The sequence below is a fragment of the Rhipicephalus microplus genome, chromosome 9 (assembly GCF_043290135.1).
Source record: "Rhipicephalus microplus isolate Deutch F79 chromosome 9, USDA_Rmic, whole genome shotgun sequence".
NCBI lineage: Eukaryota > Metazoa > Arthropoda > Arachnida > Ixodida > Ixodidae > Rhipicephalus > Rhipicephalus microplus.
In genome coordinates this window covers 132,896,003-132,914,549 of record NC_134708.1, presented here as the reverse complement: position 1 = coordinate 132,914,549, position 18,547 = coordinate 132,896,003, and the positions used below count along the sequence as shown (strand labels likewise).

Genomic DNA, 18,547 nt, shown 5'->3' with positions numbered 1-18,547 from the left:
TTAAACAGCGAAAGAACAACCAGTCATCGGAAAATGCGATTAGGGTAACCTGTATAGGTCGTCCAATGCTCCAACCCATTACAAAAGCTTGTTCTTGTTCCCCTATTAACTGTGGCGCAAACCCACTTCAGCCATAATTCCTCATCGTCGTCAGACACAGCATGAGCAATTGGCACAAAATTATTTGCAAGTGTTTAGCAACTACCACGCTTTTCAGAAGAATGGCGAAAATAGCATAGCGAATGCCGGCCTACTACCCAAATAAATTTATGAATAATGACCCAGTGGGTATCAAGCAAGTGTTCTTGCAGTAGTTACGCCCTGTGAGTTTCGAAAATATTCTGAAAGGCCGCTCTTCTAGTTTTCGCTGTGACTGTGCTAGAGTGTACTAGAAGTGTCGAGTGGCGAGACCGCGCCTCGCCGCCTGATCCCTTCCGCGTTGCCCGTAGCGGCGGCGCTGAAAGGGCCACGTGCCGCGCGCAGGAACTGCATGCTATGCGCTTCGGCTCCTCCAGCGCGCTTGTTTGATGCAGATTTCTTCGTACGGGCCCAAAGTTGATGTCTAACACATGTCATAACCCTTAAAGGCTGAAGCGCCACAGTACTGAATTTGACCTCCATAAAAGCCCTTTTGAGAGATCGAAAATTATTTAGAAAGGGCGTGGCTTATTCTGATTTCTTCTGTCTTGACTCTTTCTTCGTTGGTTAGGCGCATCTAACACCATGGTTAGGCGTATGCAGTACTTAGAATAACTGAGCCAATTTTTCGGAAGTTAGCTGTGCTCAGAAAGCTGTAAGATGGAAAAAAAAAAATACCGTGTCCAACGCAAGCAGAACCATGAGGCCGTAAGTAGAAAGCGGAGAGGAACGAAATCTGAACCCCCTGCACCACGAATTTTTTTCGTATTTTAACCATTCAGGTTATACTAAAATGTTCACATGCATTCACAGCGACCACAAATTGCCAAAGTTAGTCGTTCTGCTGCACACTCCACCCCCTCAAAAAAAAAAAAAAATCCTAGATAGCGCTGCGCCAAGAGTTTACAGTGGGCGAAGCTGTATATAGCGTGTCTCTACAAATGCGCACTGTAGATTTCACCTTTTCGACAGTACGAGCTTGGTATCAAAGCTAGTTCAAGTCTAACGTTATCGGACGATAAATGCACCGCGGAAAAATAGTGGCTGTTCTAAGGGGCATTGCATGAATATTGCTATTGTGGCGATGAACTTGAGGATATATATATATATATATATATATATATATATATATATATATATATATATATATATATATATATATATATATATATATATATATATATATATATATATATATATATATATATATATAAACTTCGAGAATAGTGCAGTATAGGAAACAAAACAATAAAATATTTATTTAATCCTAACAGTTTCGGCTGGTGGACCAGCCTTCTTCGGAGGATGTAAGTGAAATGATACAAGTTCCCGTATTAGAGGGTCACCCTCACAGTTTAAAGACCCCCCCCCCCCCCCCCCCAAAAAAAAAAAAGACAAGCGGGCGAACGAGGTAGCAACTCTAGTTCCTGTCCTTCTTCTGCTTCTTGTTGTCTGTTGCTACCTCGTTCGCCCGCTTGTCTTTTTTTTTTGGTGGAGGGTCTTTAAACTGTGAGGGTGACCCTCTGCTACGGGAACTTGTATCATTTCACTTACATCCTCCGAAGAAGGCTGGTCCACCAGCCGAAACTGTTAGGATTAAATAAATATTTTATTGTTTTGTTTCCTATACTGCACTATTCTCGAAGTTTATAACTTTTATTACGGTAGACGGAAGAAACTCTGATCATCTATTTCATCATATATATATATATATATATATATATATATATATATATATATATATATATATATATATATATATATATATATATATATATATATATATATATATATATATATATATATATATATATATATATATATATATATATATATATATATATATATAAGGGAAACGAAGTGTATACCTAAGGGCTCGTTTTTCCGTGTTTTGACACAATAATGATGAGATCTAACAGACAATAATGCCAAGGAATGTATAGGGGAAGTTATTAGAACCAATGTAATGTAAATAAAAATAAAGGAAAGTGGCTGAAAAAATAACTTGCCGTGAGCAGGAATCGCACCTACGACCTTCGAATAACGCGTTCGATGCTCTAGCCACTGAGCTATCACGGCGGCCATCCTTCCAGCCACATATCGGGTTTATATGTGAATTTTAAACGTTGTTGATGATGATGATGATTTGAGGCTGACCCCTTTATATCGGGTGGGCCAGATTAATCTGCCCTAGCCAGAGTAAAAAAAAAACACTTAAAAGGTAAATAAACAAAACGCTCCACAGGCGTACACACTCGCATCTGCACACCTTCAATTGTGTCCACATAATTCATTGCCGCTGCGTCGTGTGCCACCACTGCACCAGCCTTGTTTTGGTGGTGCGCACTGCCGCATAGTTCACTGTACCAGCCGCTCCATCGCCTGTGGGTGGCCGCGGGTCATCTTCGTGAACAAACCCCAGATCCTCGGGCAGTGTGGTGCCCTTTCGTTGGTTTGGGCCCAAACACATACATCGTAGCACTAGATGGGGGATGGTTTCTTCTTCCTGCCCGCACAGCCGGCACATTGCACTCGTGTCATCGGTATTCTCGTCGAATCGGCGACGGTACACAAGGGTTCGTAGTGCCCTCAGCCCGCGCTTCGAACAGAAGGCCACTACCGCCATTGTTGTCGTATATGCGCTCCTTTTCTATTTCAGTCTTGCAACTTCGATATACCATCAAGGTTGCCTTGAAACGCATCGCCCTCCGCCACTGCTCGTTCTCTTCCTCCCGTACCTGTTCTTGGACGGCACAGGCCCATCCGCACTCTGTGCTTGCTGCCTGCACGGGTTTCGCGAGTGAGTGAGCAAACTTTATTTAACAAGCGGATTGAGGCGTGGGCCTAAGCCGCGCCAGGGGCGGTGGAGAGACCCTGTCTCTCAGCCGACTCGCGTGCTCGCTGGATGGCCCATATTTGATCTGTCCGATCTGAGCTGATCAGCGCGGCTCTCCACCGCGCCCCAAGCTGTTCTGGGGAGACTGCATTGGCGTCCTGTATCTTTGTGCATTCCGATAACATATGCTCTAGGGTGGCGCGTCTCATGCTACATAGCTTACACGAGTCATCTGGGTATAAATCGGGGTAGATGCGATTTAGGTGCTTCGGGTTGGCAAATGTTCTAGTTTGAAGTCGCCTCCAGTCTACCTCCTGAGATCTGTCTAATGTGGAGCTAGGTGGTGGAAATCTGCGCCTCGACTTTTGGTAGAATTGGATAATGTCGCAGAACCTAAACATTTTGTCCCTCTCCCACCACTCCTCTCCATCCAGTACCTCATGTGAAGCTCCATCGCGAGTGCGGTAAGTGAGACCTCATGCTACGCGGTGAGCCTCCTCGTTGAGGTTGGGAATGAGGGACGCACACAGGGTGTGGGCTGGGAACCATATAATATACCTTTCTTCGAATTCCTCGGATGATATGAGATTTGTCTTGCGGAGGAGTATGTTGGCTGCCTTGGGAGATATTCTTTTTCGTGCATAGTTACGGATTGCCGAATGCGAGTCGCTGATGACATACCTACACTTTGGCCTGTGCAATAGCCACCTCTTCCGCGATTTCTGAATTATCCGAGCGTATGGAGCACGCGTTTACGCATTTGCGGTCGGTGTTTATTACTGCTGCAACGTAGGATTTGTGACTAGGGTACTCCGCTGCGTCTACGAACAACCCCTCCTTGTCTCTGCCGTAGGCCTTAAGTATATAGAGTTCTAGCGCGGCTTTCTCTTATGCCCTGATTAAGATCGGGGTGCATGTTTTTGGGCAGATTGGGGACCTGGATCTTTTCCCCGATCACCTTTAGAACCGATACTTTACTTCCTTGTTGGCTATGGTAATTTATCCCCAACTTGTCAAGGATACTCCGTCCTGTGCGCGTGCTGGCTAGTCTCTCCAATTGGGCAATCTGTTGCGCTTCTATCAGTTCCTCTAAAGTGTTATGTAAGCCCAGTTGAAACAGTTTTTCGTTGCTGGTGCTATCTGGAAGGACTAAAGCTTGTTTGTACGCCTTTCGTATGAGTGCGTTGATTTTGAGTTTTTCGGCTATATACCAGTTTAGATATGCGCCGCTACGTATATAATATGACTTATGGCGAACGAATAAATAAGCCTGATGACGTTAGCCTATTTCATGCCCTGGTGTTTGGTTGTGACTCTCTTGATTAGCCGTATTGCGTTGGTGACTTTGGTTACTAACCTCTTGACGGTTTCACCGTTTGTACCCTTAGACTCGATGATGAGTCCAAGGACTCTGATTTGTTGCACTATTGGAATAGTCCTGCCGTTTTTGGTGTGAATTTGGATCTCTTCGTAAGCATGGTCCCGGTTGTACCCCTGGGTGGTCTGCCTTTAAGCGTGGGGCGATAGAGGAGGAGTTCAGATTTTTCTGGCGAGCACTCGAGGCCAGTACCTTCAAGATACTCCTCAATAGTGGTGACGGCTTCCTGTAGTCTCTGCTCTATCTCTCCGTCACTACCTTCACACGCCCAGATGGTGATATCATCTGCATATATAGAATGATGTATTCCGTATATTGAGTTCAGCCGTGCCGGGAGTCCTATCATTATGAGATTAAACAGCATTGGCGATATGACCGAACCCTGCGGGGTACCAGCACTGCCCATAAGCCTTTCCTCAGATCTCAGTTCTACCATTACGATGGATGCCGTTCTGTCTGTTAGGAAGTCCTTGACATAGTTATACGCTCTCGATCCTAAGCTTAATTGGCAGATCTGATGTATTATTGCCGTATGCGATGCTTTGTCGAAGGCTTTTTTTTAAGGTCTAATCTTAAGATCGCCCGGGTAGCTCTTGTTTTGTTGTCTAGAATCTGCTGCTTAATTGGCAGCATGACGTCTTGCGTTGAGAGCCGTGTGCGGAACCCCAACGTGGAATCTGGGTAGATTTCGTTTTCCTCAAGATAGGTGTTGACTCTGCCCAAAAAATCGTGTTCCATCAGCTTCCCAGCACAGGACGCTAGCGATATGGGGCGCAAATTCGATAGATCGGGGGGTTTCCCGGGCTTGGGGATGAGGATTACTTTAGCTTTTTTCCACTGTTTCGGAATAGTGCCCTCGGTCCAGCGCTCGTTAATATACTGCGTGATGTTCTCTATGGCTTGGTCGTCAAGGTTCTGTAGTGTTCTGTCGGTGATCCCATCTGGCCCCGGTGCAGATTTGGTGTTTAGCTTCTGTAGCGCAGCCCTGATTTCAGCCATGGTAAACTCATCTAAGAGCTCGTTCGAGCCTCCGGTATATGGTCCGTGCTCTACGACGGGCATGGCGGGAATGTACGTGTTGCTAGCCTCAGCGATAAAGTCCTCCTCACTGCCGTTATACCGGTGCACCACTTTACGCAAGGTTTGCTTGTGTGCTGATTTGGTGTTATCTGGGTCTAGCAGGTGTTTGAGCATGCGCCATGTCAGGCCAGCATTAATTTGGCCATCGAGACTATTACAAACTTGGTCCCATTGCTGTATGCCTAGCTGCTTACACTGTTCTTCGATCTGTTTGTTCAGCTTCGCTATGCGCTTGCGCAAGGGCCTGTTGTGCCTCTGTCCCCGCCATCTATTCTGCAGTGATTGCTTGGCCTCCCATATGTGTGCGAGACGGCTATCAATCTGCTCTAGGGGTGGACTTGAAGTGATAGTTCGCGTTGCCTCGCTGACGTCGTTATTGACATCTTTGATCCAATCTTCAATATTGCTGATAGGGTCTTGTTTTTTGTTTTGCATTTCTGACTTTCCCAAACTTATCCCGATCGGTCCATCTAATCTGTCTCTGAATTTCTGCGGCAGTCATGGTTTCTATCTTGATTTCTAGCATTCTGTGATCACTCCCTAGATCATCGAATGTATTTTTCCATTTAGCGGTCTCCGCGTTACGAACTAACGTTAAGTCAGGAGTGGTGTCTCTTGCAAGCCCAGTTCCTATACGCGTAGGGGAGTCGGGGTCAGTGATGAGAGTTAGGCCTGTTTTTTAAATAACCCGCCATAGCGTTTTTCCTTTGGCTCTTGTGTATCCGTATCCCCAAGCACTGTGTGGAGCGTTAAATTCTCCACCTGTGACGAGTGGATTAAGTCCCGCTATATCTACGGCCTTCTTAAAGAGAAGAAGAAAGCGTTGTCGTATGCGTGTGGGATTGCTGTACAAATTCAGAATAAATATGCTCGGAGATTTTTTTCTTGTAGGGGCTAGTTGTACGAGTATATGCTCAATTTCTGTGATGCGGGTGTCGTGGCAGATTGCTACGAGTCCCTTCCTTACTATAGTGGTTAGTGTTCTAATATCCCCTGTTGGGGGGGGGGGGGGGGCGATCGCCTGATATCCCGGTAGCTTAGCTAAAAAATGGGTTTCCTGCAAAATTAGAACATCCGGTTTGGTTCTGTCTCTAAGGTGCTGTTGCAGGACTGCTCTCTTCCCCTCACAGCTCCTGCAATTTCACAGCCAAATAATTAAGTCCCCTTTTTTGGGCTTCTCTATTTTGAGTTGGCTATCGAAGAGGAAGGAGGGTGAAAGGAGGCAGGCCTTATGACATTAGTTGATATAGCCGCTGATGTGGTGCCCGCAGATAAGTGTGAATTGCCTTCAGAGCTCATCGGAAGGTTGGTAGCTGGAAGTACTGGAGGTGTCCTAGGTTTGAGATTGGCTACGTTAGCTTCAAGTTTATCTAGTCTATTCATGATCATGAATAGTGCAAGCAAGAGGTTGTTGGTTGCCTCTGCCTGTCCCTTAACTGCTTTCTGTATTTCAGACAATGTTTGATTATTGTTCGAGGTTTGTGCCGTAGTTTTGTCATTAGACACCTGAACTTTTCTTTTAAGAGGTGGCGAGATGCATTCCTCGTCCATTCGGTTATCTGGCATTTCTTAGAGGCGCTCTTGGGCCGCGGAACGCATTTGACTAGAAGTTCTATTTGTGCAGTTTTTAAGACTTTGAATTTCCCGAGTAAGCTGTGATATCAATTCTCTAAGCTCAGCGTTTTCTTCTTTCAGCTCGGCTATATCACTGACATCATGCGCATCTCCCCCGAAGGCACAGGGCGCATCCCTTTAGCCACGTCTGACCAGCTCACCGTGAATGCCGGGTTCCCTTGATGTCCATTGCCACCCTTTGGCTTAGACCGGGATCTGGAACGTGATGTAGTGCGTCTTCTCGGTCCCGGAGACTGGGAGGTGTGGCCGCGGGGCGTTGCGCATGACCAGGACCTTTATCTGGACCCAGGCGTTGCCCTCGTCCGGAATTTGGACCTCCCGCGTTCGGTTGGCTTGATGGTAGGGGGATAGTTCTCCTCGAGCGTCTCTTGAAGTTGTCGGAACCACTGGCGTTGTTTTACGATGTAGGGTGTCTTGAACTTGGCCTTGCACAGTTTGTCAGCCGTGGGATGATCCTTGCCGCACAGCTGACATCGTGGCTGACAGTGGTGGTCCTCGCTCGAATCAGGTGTTCCACAACCCGCACATAGCTTGTCGTTTGGCATCCAATACAGGTCACTCCTGTGCCCATGTCTGTTGCATTGTTTGCAAAAGCCAACTTGTTTCCTGCATAGTGAACAGCGTGTGAGCACTCCTCTGTACATGACGTGCGTCGGGGCTCTGCTGCCGTCAAAAAGGACTATCACTGTCGTGGTGCTGCCAAGACGATTGGCTGCGATCGCCGTAGGATTTCGGGCTGTAATAATTGCTGCGGTGATATCCCGTGGGGTTTCGTTCAAAGGAACTCCTTTGATTACACCTTTGGCAGTGAGTTCCGGGGCCGTCTCGTATGCTCCCACTTCATACAACTTGTCGTTGGCTTTGATGTTCTTGATGCTTTGGTACTTGTCTGCATGGTCTTGGTTTGGGGTGCTAACGACCAAGATGTTCTGAAAATTATTCAAATCATGTCCGTCTCTCTTTCTTCATAAGGGATCTCGGCCGCTTCATACACAGCTTTGCCTAGCTCCATTAAGCTGAGCTTGGATAGCTGCAGTCCTCCTCTTGGCCTTATAAGTATCTTGTAGTCGCCTGTCGGCAGTCTTGGCATTTTGCTGGCTCTTGTTATCCGGGATATCAGATTTGCACCGCGCGTTCTAGGCATTTGGGTAGGGCTAGGGCTATCACGGCGTTGCTGGCTAGCTTTCTTGGCACGTTTTCTGTTTCGAACTTCTGTCCACCCGTTGCCTGTGTAATCTTCCCGTTGGGTGACGTCTTCGTCTTCTCGTTGGGTGGCGTCTTCATTCTGCTGTGATACTTCCATTATTGATGATTACGGCCTGTATAGCGCGAACGCCGAGGCCTGGCTATCGTGAGGCCACCCCAGTCGACACGGAGCGCTGGTCGTAGGAATAGTAGACGCTTCTTGGCGGGAGCTGGTTTTTGGTCTTAAAATCTCGAAAAATGACCACTCACCTTAGAATATGGTCTCTTCGGATTCTCGGTGACGAGAAGAATCAGATGGTATATAAATCCGAGTGGTGCCTGGCTGTATTCGCTGCAAAATCATTCTATGAGGACGGAGCCGACGTGAAGAGCGTCCATTCACCTCGGTGACCGCAGCGCCTCCGGGTTTCGCGAAGAAACCAAACTTTCGGCGCTGGGTGTACACCCGCGCAGTCCACTTTGTCGTTATTCTAGTCAGGCTGGTGTATCAGAACAAGCGTCTTGCCCACCTGTGGTCATTCATGAGACGCAGGCGGCCCTCGTAGGCTATCTTGCTGCTGGCTTCTCAAGCCTCATACGAAGACCATCCAACGTCTCCTTGAATGGCCTCTATAGCAACTCGTCCGTGGCATCGCAAGGCCAGTCGACCAACCTCCCGCTGCCCTCGTTCCAGCCACTGTCTAGTTCCTGGTTGGAAGGTTAGTACAGCATTGGCAAACGACAAGCATGGGACATGCACACACTTCTTCATTTGCCGAACCAGCAGGAATTGGTTGCAGCCCCAAAGACTTCGTTTGCGCATGACGTTCACCGCTTTGCGTCATGTTTGGCGGACATTTTCCTGCTGAATGTGTAGAACTTGCCCTGATGTACTGAGTAGGACACCGAGGTATCTGTACTCTTCCTTCCATAGAATCTGCCCATCCTCCAGCAGCAACACTGCCGCAGTTATATCTGTGCCTGCAAACACCAGCACCACTGATTTCTTGGCATTGAAGCAGAGTCCAAGTTTGCTTAGGTGATTCGCCGACAATGAAAAGAGGTGCTGCAGGTCACCCAGACTGTCAGCCATCAGGACAATATCATCTGCGTATACCAGGCCCGGAAGGCTCCAGGACACTGGTGCTCCGCCATATGAGTGGGCAAGAGAGAACCAACGTGGGAGTGTCAGTCAGCGCCATCTGTAGCCACAGCGGCGAGTGTAGAACACCCTTTTATGAGCCTGTGTGACGTCGCGTAGCACGTGCACTTGTTAAGAGTAGGCAGCTGACCAATAGTCCCTCGTATACAACCTAACGACACCAAGTCTGCCAGTACGAGACCCTCATTAATAAATAAGAGAAAGAAGTGTATACCTAAGGGCTCGGTTTTCCGTGTTTTGACACAATATTAATGAGATCTAACAGACAATAACGCCAAGGAATGTATGGGGGAGAATAGTCAGCTTGACGAAAAAATAATCATTATTGCGGGAGCAGGTTTTTCTTGCTGAAGTGCCGGTGTGTGGACAAGTCTGGCGGAGTCAAAATCATGTGCGAGTTGGATACGCGGCTGGACTCCGGCACTGCTTTCGACAGCTAGAAATAACCACAGCATGCAGCCAGTGACCCAGTGCTTCCATTTTGGACTCGCTCGCTTCATATAAGGCCTCATGTTGGCTGCTCTACGTCTCATCATATTTCGGTTCTGGTTTTACTGCGCATTTGTTATTGAATATTTTTTTTTGTGTATTCTCTTTTCTAAAGTGTGTCTGGATGTTCTATTCACTTGGGTTCTTGCCGATGAAACGGGCACACTGGAGAGGTTTTCTTACATGATTTATTTCATTACAATAATATTGTGAGATGAACAATGCGTGTGTGCGGGTGTGTCTACCTTCTCTATATGTAAAGTTTTTTGGATCTTGTGGTACCACTCAAGCCTCGTGATGTTTTTCAGGCCGCTTACAGTAGTTTATCTGTGTTTTAGGCCCGTAAGTTATTACTGGAATATTTTGAATTTCTGCTTGAAAGTTATCGGCAGTGTGATTGCCGGGCATGTGTTGCAAGTGACTAACGTTTAATTGCGAATCAACCTAACCTTATTTTTTGGTGAATGAGAGAAACATAGGGGGAGGGGTGACTTTACTGTTAGTACCCTTAATTCCGCATTTTTGCCAGGCCGCCTAACATTATATTTGTTTTCTTCGGGCCTCTATTTAATAATAATTTAACGTGTATTTCTTTTACACCTCCAGATTTTTTCTTGAATCATCGCCGGCATTACTAAAAAGCACGGTATTGTCCACAGAACTGAAATAACAAATAATATTATACGTTAAGCCTTATTGTTTTGTTTTCGTTCTACTTCTGTATTATTATGAATGTGCCGCGAATCCAATTCAAGAGATTTTAACTCTTACTGAGCGCATTAACGATGATGATTTTCTTGCTTTTCTTGAGGCATACTGTGGTTGTGGGATCGTTTAGAAGCACGTAATAAACTGTTACGTAGCCTACGAATATGAGTGTTTCTGATGACACTTTCTTTTATCATATTGGTACTTACGTCGTTGCCGTAAGCGTCTGCTTGTATATAAATATGCGTGTTTCTTTACAGGTTGATTTTTTTCCATTTTTCTGGGGCAGCACAATGTACAGAACTTTTTTCTAGAGGGGGAGGGGGGAGCAGGTGTTTAAACATACTTCATTATGTTCATGCGTGTAGTTTGTATGTGTGCGCGTACATAAACACATGTATCCATGCACTCCTGCCTTGGCCAGGGATCCGCACAATTTTTGCAGCTGTAGTTAGTTTTGATATTAATAAGGTGTTCATAGCACTACCATGTTTCTATGCTTGAGAGAACTGAAAGATGTAGCTTTATTAATCTATGGTCCCGAAACAGTGATAGGATCTTTCTCACACCAAGAGAATTGTTGTTGAGGCTTGATAAGGACAAAAAACAAAAGTACTTGCAATGTAATTATTTCATTTTTTCGTTATTTGTTTTGAATATCTCCACAGTGAGTATAACTTTATATTGTGCATGCATATACGTGCCTTGTGTTGTTATGATCTTGACATCCGCATTCGTTTGCACGTAAAGTTTGCAGATTTGCACAGCATAATTTTGTACATTTTAATCGGGACATGCACATACGTTTCACACAATACATTGAGGTATTTGTGTTAATTAAAAAACTTATTTCTAATTGATTTCTTAAGAGCACACAATAAGTATCGAAAGATGTTTATATTTTTAGGCACATTACAAAATATATCATAATATTGATTTGCAGCGCATGTTTGATTACAAATGAACTGCGTCGTATTTTGCAGGTATGCTTCATGCTATAGGCCACCATTCTATCAATGACAGAAATATTTCACTTTTTCCCGAATATTTTACAGGCTCAATATTTTCGGAGTATATAACATGACTGCAATATACAAATTGACTACAAAGTGAGTACAAATTGGGTTGCTACAAATTGACTACAAGTTTGGTTACTGTGATTCGGTTTGTGGTGGCAGCTATAAAATTCCGATGACAGAAAGACTCATGAAAACATACGATTGACGACATCACTGCCGTCTATTCCTATATTTGCTCAAGTACAAGTGTTTGCTCAGTATTATACACTGCACCATGATTGAGAAGCATAGCCTCAGAAGGACGGGACTTGGACAATGTCGGTAAAAGAAGGATACATAGTTTATATAAACTGCATTTCCACGCTGAGTGATGACACCTTCACACCTAGGATATTTTGTGTGCGTCAAGAGTTTTACTAAGCACACAGTGCTCTAGTAGATGCCTCAAGGCCTTCAACGTTCACTTTGGTGACGCTCAGGATGGTAACTATATGTGGATGAAGGGGTTCTGACCCCCACCAGATTTTTTGTAATGCTTTAGCTTTTCGGGTGATACAAAAGTATCTCCACGCCTTCACATCGACCACCGTTGCTAAAGTTAGCTGATTTACACAAACCCAGACGGGAATGCTTGAATTCGTTCAATAATTTATTCGTAGTATCAACTTCCAAGACCAGCACGCTACACGAACGACGATGGCACGAACGCAGAGCAAAGCAGCAATTCAATTACACATAGTATAAATCTGCTACTTCAGGTGCGTATTAGCAAAGCAAACCACATGAAGATATTGAGACACACACACAATATATATATATATATATATATATATATATATATATATATATATATATATATATATATATATATATATATATATATATATATATATATATTGTCACAGGTAATGGGTATGAGCCATCAACTGTAGGTGGAATCCCTTGGAAGTGAAGAAAGAAGAGGGCTTTTGCGTCCTGGTCTGAGGGCAAGCAAGACGTCGATTTGTCGCTGTCTGTTATTACGATCGCGGTACTGGTGGAGGTGCTGGGTAAATGCGCCTCGGCTGCAGAATTTCCGCCGACACACCGAGCTACTTGGAGACAGCTACAGCTCCCACGACAAGAAGCAGTCGCCGCCTGCAAGGACTATCTCCCGAACACAGTCCCCTCTCTCAAGACGAGATGGCAACTTCAACTAACAACCAGGCAAGTCAAACCAACGACGCCTATTCTTTTCTCCCGCATGTTTTTCATGCGCCGCAAACACCACGTTCATTTCATGGAGACATTTATGAAGATGTTGACGACTGGCTTGACCACTTCAATCGAGTTGCCAACATCAATGAATGGGATGAAGCTCGCAAGCTGCGGAGAGTTTACTTTGCGTTAGAAGACTCTGCCAAAACGTGGTACGAGAATAACGAGGGTTCCTTTGCGACGTGGCATGAGTTCAGCCGACAGTTTAGTGATGCGTACCGCAGCACTGAAAGGAAAGAGAGAGCGGAGCAGGCTATCTCGTCTCGGAACCAACGACCGAACGAGAGAGTTTCGATGTTTGTCGAGGACATGCTTCGACTCCTCAAGCGTGCTGACCCTGAAATGTCCGAGGAAAAGAAGGTGCGGCATTTAATGCGTGGGGTAAAAGAGCAGCTCATCGCCGGACTCGTGCTTAATCCACCGACGACTGTGGCAGAGTTCATAAATGAGGCAACCACAATGGAGCGTACTCTCCAGTATCGGTCGTCACAGTATGAACGCCACGACGTGACCCCTGCTGCATGCTTTATCGGGGCTGACAGCGAGAGGCATGCCCTCGCAGAGTTCATAAGAAGCGTCGTGCGGGACGAGCTGCGCCAACTCCAAGCAGCGGGACCCCAACCACCCGTAAGTGCTCTCGCAGACTTAATCCGAAATGAGATCCGACAGGTGGTCACTCCACTCACGCCAACAAGGCCTGAGGCCCCTGTGCTGACTTATGCGGCGGCTCTGCGATCTCCTGCACCACATGGCCCTGATCCTACCATGGGGACAATGGATCGGGCTAGCCATCCGTTCCAGGGCACCTCTTCGACTCCGCCACCCGCCTCAAGGTTTCCGAGTGCACCAACTTGTCGTCCGTCTGGATCGTGGCAGAACGCCACAAAGGCCAGCGTGTGGCGTACGTCAGATAACCGTCCACTCCGCTACCACTGTGGCGAAGCGGGTCACGTCTACCGTAATTGCCAGTACCGCCAGCTTGGTCTCCGTGGCTTTCACCCTGATGCTCGGTGCCCGCGTTACGGTGAGCGTCCCCGCGACATCGAAGCGTACCTTACGGGCCAGCAAGCTCCTCGCCTTGGTCAACGCCCCCAATCACGATCACCATCACCTCGCCGCCCCATGTCACCTAGGATACCCTCGTCATCTTATGCTCCTTTCAGAGGCTGGTCACCGAGTCCCCACAGGGGAAACTAGAAACCGCGGCTCCTGGAAGTGAAGCCGCGTCCCAACGAACTGTCAAAGAGCCTCCTTCGACGCAAAGACCCGACGAAGACCATTCTGACTTTCCAGTCGTTTCCGAAAGTCATAAGACTGTTTCCGCCGACATCACCGTACACGTCGATAATCACGTCGTCACTGCCCTCGTCGACACCGGCGCCGATTATTCGGTTATGAGCAGCGCCCTGGCATCCCAACTGAGGAAGGTAACTACCCCTTGGCAAGGACCGCCGTTGCGCACGGCAGGGGGCCACCTCGACACGCCGACTGGAATGTGCACAGCCCGTGTTCGAGTCCGTGCTTCGACGTTCACAGGGTCTTTCCTCGTATTGCCTGTGTGCTCCCGTCCACTCATTCTAGGGCTGGACTTTCTTCGCGAACACGGCGCAATTATTGACCTACGAGACTTGCAGGTCTCGTTCGAGGACCCGTTTCATCCTGAACCGGAAAACGCCCGCTCATCGAAGGCTGCTCTACGTGTATCCTCCGAATCTGTTACTCTGCCTCCCCGCAGAAGCCTTTTTATCAACGTTGAATTTGACCAAGACGTCCCCGATGCTGTAATTGCAGAAGGAAATTTGTCCCTACTTTTTGCACAACAAATCTGCGTTGCCCGAGGTATTGTTCAGCCCAGTAGAAAGCAGGCTTGCCTATTAGTCACGAATTTCAGCGAGGAGTATCGTCATCTTACCAAACACACTGCGATCGCATACCTTGAGGATATTGCCGACGTCCCTGGACCCTCAGCATTATCTGCTCTTTCGTCGTGCGACGATTCTGGCATGACATTTGCAAGCACTCTCGACGTAAACTAGGGTGTACCGTCTGCACAACGGGAACGTCTTTTGAAGCTGCTCGGCTCATTTCGGGACTGCTTCGCTACGACTTCGAAAGTTAACCAAACACCGCTTGCCAAGCATCGTATCATCACCGAGCCTACCGAGAGACCCATTCGACAGCATGCCTACAGAGTCTCGCAAAAATAACAAGACGTTATACGGCAACAGGTCCAGCAGATGCTCAAGGACGATGTCATCCAGCCATCGACCAGTCCCTGGGCGTCCCCTGTTGTGTTAGTAAAGAAAAAAGATGGTACTATGCGATTTTGCGTCGACTACCGAAAGTTGAATAAGATCACGAAGAAAGACGTGTATCCTTTACCACGAATAGACGACTCGCTGGACCGCATTCGCAATGCTCGTTACTTTTCTTCCATGGATCTACGCAGCGGCCATTGGCAAATATCTGTTGATGAGCGCGACCGCGAAAAGACCGCCTTCATTACTCCTGACGGACTCTACGAGTTCAAGGTCCTTCCCTTCGGCTTATGCTCGGCGCCAGCTACTTTTCAAAAAATGATGGACACGGTTCTTTCTGGGCTAAAATGGCAATCGTGTCTTGTCTATCTTGACAATGTGGTCCTCTTCTCGGACACGTTTGAGCAGCACGTCCAGCGCTTACAGGCAGTTCTTCAGGCGATTCGAACAGCTGGACTTTCTCTCAAACCTGAGAAATGACACTTTGCATTCGAGGAACTGAAATTTCTTGGTCACGTTGTCAGCCACGCTGGTATACACCCAGATACTGAGAAAACGAAAGCTGTTGCCGCATTTCCTGCCCCAACGAACAAGCGCGACCTCCGCCGATTTCTGGGACTCTGCGCATATTACAGACGCTTCGTCAAAGGCTTTTCTAAAATCGCTGAACCGCTAAATGAACTTACGAAAGACGGCATACCGTTTGTTTGGGGTCATGATCAGCATCACGCCTGCCTTTTACACGCTACGAAACCATCTCCAAGCCCCACCTGTACTCGGTCACTTTGACGATAACGCTGCCACAGAGCTACACACGGATGCCAACAACGTCGGACTTGAAGCTGTACTGGTTCAATGGCAAAATGGCATAGAGCGCGTGATTGCCTATGCAAGTCGAACACTATCATCTGCAGAGAAAAACTACTCTGCAACAGAAAAAGAATGCTTAGCCGTTGTTTGGGATATAACAAAGTTTCGCCCTTATTTATACGGTCGACCATTCAGGGTAGTTAGCGACCACCATTCTTTATGCTGGCTCGCCAACCTCAAAGACCCTTCGGGTCGTCTAGCACGCTGGACCCTTCGGCTGCAAGAATTTGACGTTACAGTCATTCACAAGTCAGGACGCAAACACACTGATGCTGACTGTCTCTCACGTGCGCCAATTGGAAGTACGAACGCGGACGTTGAAGAGGGCGATACATTCCTTTCCTCGGTATCAGCAACCGACTTGGCTCAACAACAACGCGACGACATGGAGCTAAGCCTGCTGATTGAGTACCTCGAAGGCCGAAAACACAGCCTTCCTCGAAACTTCGCACGTTCGCTGGCCTCATTCTGCATCAGGGATGGAGTCCTCTATAAGAAAAAATTCGACCATACCCACGCTACTTACCTACTGGTTGCGCCGACCTCGCTTCGGGACGATATTTTACATGCTTTTCACGACGAACCATCATCCGGACACCTTGGCTACACGCGCGCATTGGAAAGAATTCACCGCTCATACTACTGGCCCCGCCTCGCGAAAGACAGTCAAGCAGTACGTTCGCACATGCCGCGACTGCCAACGCCGTAAGACTCCACCTGTCTGACCAGCAGGACTACTACAGCCTATCGCCACGCCGAAGACACCATTCCATCAAATTGGCATTAACTTGCTTGGCTCATTTCCCACCTCTTCTTCTGGAAACCGGTGGATTGTGGTTGCCACCGATTATTTAACGCGTTACAGCGAAACAAAGGCCCTGCCCAAAGCTACCGCAGCCGAAATCGCACAGTTTTTTGTCACCAGCATCGTACTTCGTCACAGGCGCCAGCTGTGATAATTATTGATCGTGGTACAGCTTTCACCGCAGAGATGCTTCAAGAAGTGCTGAGACTAAGTGGTACAGAACATCGGAAAACCACGGGTTATCACCCCCAAACAAATGGACTCACTGAACGGTTGAACAAGACCATTGCAGATATGCTGTCAATGTACGTGGCTGTTGATCACAAGAACTGGGATGATATACTCCCTTACGTAACTTTTGCTTACAATACAGCACTCCAAGAGAGTACAGGTTTCACCCCATTTCGCTTAGTTCATGGTCGAGAGGTCACTACAATGCTCGACGATATGCTCCTTCCCAACAACTTGAGCATGTTCAACGCGGACGCTGCATTGTTCGCTCAACGCGCCGAGGAGGCCCGTCAACTCGCCCGATGCCGTATTCAGGCTCGCCAAACTGCCGACGCACACCGCTACAACCTTACACACCGAGAGGTTACCTTCCAACCAGGCGATGAAGTTTGGGTGTGGACTCCCATCCGACAGCGTGGTCACTCTGAGAAGTTGCTTTGGCGCTACTTCGGCCCTTACAAAGTTCTGCGCCGACTCAGTGACGTTACGTATGAAGTTCTCCCTGAGGGCACCTCAAAACGTTCCCGTCGGTTTCCACAAAGTGACGTGGTGCACGTGTCAAGACTCAAGCCATATTTCTTGCGTCATCCATCGAACGTGGACTAACTTACCATGCAATGAATATTTTTTGTCACTTTGGTTTCTTTTTGATTGTCTTGTGTACTAACTCCTTTCTTTATTGACTACTTTTATGACACCAGTCCAATTTTTTTTCCTTACGACGGAGTTGTTGGGTTCCATGGTAGCATCTTTTCATTCTCATTTTTTTCTCAACGCTCATTACCAGCATCGAGCCGATGCTTTTCGAGGAGAGGGAGTAATGTCGCAGGTAATGGGTATGAGCCATCAACTGTAGGTGGAATCCCTTGGAAGTGAAGAAAGAAGAGGGCTTTGGCGTCCTGGTCTAAGGGCAAGCAAGACGTCGATTCATCGCTGTCTGTTATTACGATCGCGGCAATATATATATATATTGTTGCCAAGCGCGCCTCCGACGACGTTACGAAGGGGGTGCCACGAATCTCGCCGCTGACTCCACTGTTACGAAAGACGGCGACGCCAACACGGTCCCGAAGGCGTCGCTGCTTCGAACTCCGCCGGGAAGGTCAGCAGCCGTTTGGTAGCGTAGGTTTCTCAGCTCGCGACTGCTTCTGCGCAGAGCTGATAGACGAGCGGACGAGACGACGGTGAATTAAACAAGGTTTATGTACCGCATATTTACAGAGGCGTTACAAATTCGGCACTGGGGCCGACAGCTTAGAGACCCGAAGAGCCGAGCTCTCCTCCCTAACACATAATCTGTTAACACATAGCTCAACTCTCAAATAGGTCTGCTCTCAAATAGGTCTGCTGCTCGCGACGCGCCGCAGAGCTTCTTTTATATGCACCGGGTGGATTCTTTGAGTAACCAAATGTCCAACCAGAAGCGCCGCTGGTCGTGAGGTCAGACTCCTCCAATGGGGTCGCCGCTGGGCCGCGTCATTCTTTCTCATCGAATC

The 18,547-nt window shown here is 47.4% G+C and overlaps 1 pseudogene; it reads right to left on the bottom strand.

Annotated features, from left to right (window-relative positions):
- Window positions 1–5,414, bottom strand: part of LOC119163075 (uncharacterized) — a 392,637-nt pseudogene extending 387,223 nt beyond the window's left edge.
- Between the last annotated feature and the right edge of the window lie 13,133 nt (window positions 5,415–18,547).